The following is a 5,227-nucleotide window of genomic DNA, read 5'->3' as shown; positions in this document are numbered from 1 at the left end:
GGTCAGGCTGGAGTACCGGGAGCCGGCTACGTTTCAGTCCCACTAAACACCGGAGATGTCCGGGAATTTAAGAAAGAGATGGGAAATCTGTTAGAAGATCCCCTCGGAGTAGCCGAAAGATTAGACCAATTTTTGGGGCCCAACATTTATACCTGGGATGAAATACAGGCAATTTTAGGAATATTATTCACATTAGAAGAGCGGGACATGATTCGGAGAGCTGGGATGAGAATATGGGACCAGCAACATCAGGCGGGCCCGGCAGCAGACCAAAAGTGGCCTAATCAAAGACCCAATTGGGATAATCAGAATCCTGAGCACCGAGCTAATATGGCTGATCTCCGTGCAATTATTATTCAAGGAATTAAAGAATCGGTCCCTAAAGGTCAGAATATCAATAAAGCCTTTAGTGAACAACAAAAGAAGGATGAGACTCCTACTGATTGGCTAGAGCGATTAAGAAGGAGTCTCCAGTTATATTCAGGAGTGGACCCTGCAACTCCTGTGGGTCAAGCATTATTAAAGACCCAGTTTGTGGCAAAATCTTGGATGGACATTAGAAAGAAATTAGAAAAGATGGAAGATTGGCAAGAGAGGGGATTAGATGAGCTGCTCCGAGAAGCTCAGAAGGTTTATGTAAGAAGGGAGGAAGAAGCACAAAAGAGACAAACAAGGATTTTGGTAGCAGCAGTGAGGGAAGGGCAAAAGGGAGCTTTTGCAGCCATGAGAAGCCAGGGGGGAGGTCCAAGAGATAGATCTAAAAGGACCCCTGTGCAACTATCTGAAAGAAAGACCGTGAAAGACACAAGGGACGTGGAATGTTTCTATTGTAAAAAGAGAGGACACATGAAGCGAGATTGTAGAAGGAGGATAGAGGATGAAAAGATGTTTAATGAGGATTAGCGGGGTCAGGGGCTCTATGTGCTGAGGACCCCAAAAGGAACAGAGCCCTTGATAACTTTAAAAGTGGGTCCTCAGCAACAAGAAGTGGAGTTCCTAGTGGATTCCGGAGCTGAAAGATCTACGGTACAAACTTTACCTAGAGGATGTAAAATATCTCCCGAAAGAGTTAATGTGATAGGAGCAAAAGGTGAACCCTTCAAGGTTCCTGTCATACGAGATGTAATGATTGAATCAAAATGCAAATTTGGGGTTGGATCATTTTTGTTAGTTCCCGAAGCAGAATATAATCTATTGGGGAGGGATATGATTGTGGAATTGGGAATTAACCTAGAAGTAAAAGATAAAGAAATAAAAATAAGATTGTGCCCCCTTACTGTGACCGATGAAGAAAAGATTAAGCCCGAAGTCTGGTACACTCCAGAGACGGTGGGAAAATTAGATATTGAACCCTTCGAGGTTACTATTCGGAACCCTGAAGTACCTGTGAGAATAAAACAGTACCCATTGTCGCAAGAAGGGAAAAGGGGACTTAAATCTGAAATAGAGAGATTAATCAGTAAAGGATTACTAGAACCTTGTATGTCTCCCTTTAATACCCCAATTCTCCCTGTAAAGAAGCCTGATGGGAGCTACAGATTGGTCCATGACTTACGGGAAATAAATAAAAGAACAGTCACCAGATTTCCCATGGTAGCAAACCCCCACACCCTGCTTAGTCAACTGAATCCTGAAAATCAATGGTACAGTGTAATAGACCTTAAGGATGCCTTTTGGGCCTGTCCTCTTAAGGAGGAATGCAGAGATTACTTCGCCTTTGAATGGGAAGACCCTGATACTTTTAGAAAACAACAATTACGCTGGACCGTATTGCCCCAAGGTTTTACCGAATCTCCCAATTTGTTTGGTCAGGCCCTAGAGCAAATTTTAAGGAATTATGACTTGGGCAAAGGGGTAACCTTGGTACAATATGTAGATGACCTGTTGTTAGCTGGAAACGATGAGGAGATAGTCAGGAAGGAAAGCATTAAGTTACTAAACTTTCTTAGTCTACAGGGATTAAAAGTATCCAAGTCAAAACTGCAGTTTGTGGAAGAAGAGGTCAAGTACTTAGGGCATTGGCTTAGTAAGGGTAGCAAGAAACTAGACCCCGATCGAATAAATGGTATTTTATCCTTAAGAGCCCCCAAAAGCAAAAGACAAATCAGACAACTTCTGGGCCTATTGGGCTATTGCAGGCAATGGATCGAAAATTTTAGTAAGAAGGTTAAATTTTTATACCAGAAATTAACCAAAGAAGGCCTCTTAAAATGGACTCAAGAGGATGAAGATAAGTTAGAGGCACTTAAAACTGATTTGATAAATGCCCCAGTATTAAGTTTACCTGATGTAAAAAGACCTTTCTACTTGTTTGTCAGTACAGAAGAAGGAACTGCCTTTGGGGTGCTAACTCAGGAATGGGCGGGAAAAAAGAAACCAGTGGGATATATCTCCAAACTATTAGATCCTGTGAGCAGGGGATGGCCAACGTGTCTCCAAGCAGTAGTGGCGGTGGCTCTCTTAGTGGAAGAAGCTAACAAAGTTACCTTTGGAGGGGAATTAAAAGTATTATCCCCCCATAATATTCGAGGGGTACTGCAGCAGAAGGCGGACAAATGGATAACGCATGCTAGGCTTTTAAAATATGAAGGCATATTGATCTGTTCGCCCAAACTAGAAATTGAAACAACTAGCCTTCAAAACCCTGCTCAATTCCTATACGGGGAACCCAGCGAAGAATTAAGCCATGACTGCCTCCGTAGTATAGAAGAGCAGACTAAAATCAGGCCTGACCTGGAAGAAGAAGAACTAGGGGAGGGAGAAAAACTGTTTGTGGATGGATCCTCTCGGGTAATGGAAAGAAAACGAAAATCAGGGTATGCAATAATTAATGGAAAAACCTTGGGGGTTCTGGAGTCAGGATCCTTAAGTCCCAGCTGGTCAGCCCAGGCTTGCGAGTTATATGCAGTCTTGCGAGCCCTTAAGTACCTGAAAGGAAAAATAGGGACAATATACATGGACTCGAAGTATGCCTTTGGAGTAATACATACGTTTGGAAAAATATGGGAAGAAAGGGGGCTTATAAACTCTCAAGGAAAGGGACTAATCCACGAATCTCTGATTATACAGACCCTCCAAGCCTTGAGGGGACCTGAGAAGATAGCTGTAGTACATGTGAAGGGTCATCAACGAGGATTAACATCCAAGATAAGGGGGAATAATTTAGCAGATGAAGAGGCAAAGTGGGCAGCTTTGTTGCCAGTTAAAGTTAGTAAACAGAGTGACCCCCACCCTAAGAACCAGCAGGAATTAAGGTTTACAGATCAGGAAAAGATAAAGTTGGCCCAAATGGGGATTAATGAGAAGGAAGGCAAATGGGAACTGCCTGATGGGAGGGAGGTGCTACCTAAGCTCCTGGCATGGAAGGTGATGAAGGGATTTCACCAAATGACTCATTGGGGAGTACAAGCTTTAGCGGATCAGTTTGCCACCAAATACATATGTATTGGAGTCTATAATATAGCTAAAAGAATCGTAGGTGACTGTTTAACATGTCAACGAGTAAATAAACAACAAATCCGTGAAAGAATTGCAGGGGGTCGAAAGATGGCCCAGAGACCCTTTGCAAAGATTCAAGTAGATTTCACAGAATTACCCAAAGTTGGTAGATATAAGTATTTGTTGGTAATAATTGATCACTTAACACACTACGTGGAGGCCTTCCCGACTGCTCAAGCCACAGCACACAATGTAGTAAAAATATTGTTAGAACATATTATCCCTCGGTACGGGAATGTAGAAGTAATAGACTCAGACAGAGGGCCACATTTTGTCTCGCGAGTAGTCAGAGAAGCGTTAGCACCAATGGGAACTAAATGGGAATACCACACTCCATGGCACCCTCAAAGCTCTGGAAGGGTTGAGAGAATGAATGGGGAAATAAAAAAACAATTAACCAAACTCATGCTAGAAACGAAAACATCTTGGGTTAAATGCCTACCATTAGCATTACTAAACATACGGACCCAACCTAGAACAGATATCGGAATCTCTCCTTTCGAAATGCTATATGGGATGCCCTATGACTTGGAATTCCCTATAGATCATCCTAGAATTGAAGACGGTTATTTACAGGAGTATATTGTACAATTAATGGGAAGGAGAGAAGAACTTAGGAAAAAGGGAATGATGGTCCAAAGACCCCCTTTGGACATTTCAATACACTCCATAAAACCCGGAGACAAAGTACTTATAAAAACCTGGAAAGAATCATCCTTGACTCCTCGCTGGGAGGGTCCGTTTCTTGTTTTACTTACTACAGAGACTGCCGTCCGAACAGCTGAACGAGGATGGACCCACGCTAGCCGAGTGAAGGGACCCATCACAGACCCCTCTTGGAAGGTGACAAGTCAACCTGGCGATTTAAAAATCACCCTGAGAAAAGGACACGAATGAACCAGAACGTAACTGCTGTATGGGTAAACAATATAAGTGAGGCCGTGAGTCGGTCTGGACTACACATGCACTGATGATATCATCAGTTATTACTTGTGTGAACCCTGACTGTAACCGTTACCCTTTTGTATACTATGCTTGCAAAGTGTGTCGGGAACAGTGGTGGACCCATTGCCATAAAAGGGAGCCCCCGAGAGAGGTGTATAGAGAGTGCTGGGAAAAGGAGAGGAATTTAACTGAATTGGCCTTACAAGTAAAAGTCTCAACAGAACAACTAAAAGAGTGGTCCAGAGAGTGGTGGGAAATCTTTAGCTTAGGTATAAATCCCGAAAAATATTGTTACTATCCCAATGAACCCATTCCTTATATAGTTGAAATTACTCAAGTGTGTTGCCGTGAAGCCTTAAAGGGAATACATGCGACTCACCAGGAGTTAAAAAAAAAAAAAAAAAAAAAAAAAAATCGGTACAAGAACCCCTGAAGAATACCCCTGCTGCCGAGAAGATGGCACACCCCGTTGCTCGAAGCAACCGAGTAGACGGGCGAGGCAGAGGAGTAAAAAGGTGGGGAAGAGAAACCGAGAGCCCAAAGAATGGGATGGTACAAGAGCATTGGATGAATTGCCTCGATGTTAGCCCAGACTCTCAGGCTAAAAGCTTAACATCCCCTGGTGATTACAGCCGTTATTCCAACCCAAATGGCAACAACACGGCATACACTTCACCACAGATATCAAATCCATTGAATACAATTGGCCAAAAGCATACTCCACAATCCCGACGCATTTTGGTATTTTTATTGCTGCTATTGTATCTGGGAAATTCTCAAGGGG

This window comes from Harpia harpyja, unplaced genomic scaffold (genome assembly GCF_026419915.1).
Source record: "Harpia harpyja isolate bHarHar1 unplaced genomic scaffold, bHarHar1 primary haplotype scaffold_46, whole genome shotgun sequence".
In the NCBI taxonomy this organism is placed as follows: domain Eukaryota; kingdom Metazoa; phylum Chordata; class Aves; order Accipitriformes; family Accipitridae; genus Harpia; species Harpia harpyja.
The sequence above is the reverse complement of the archived record's forward strand: the minus strand, read 5'-3'. Positions refer to the sequence as shown.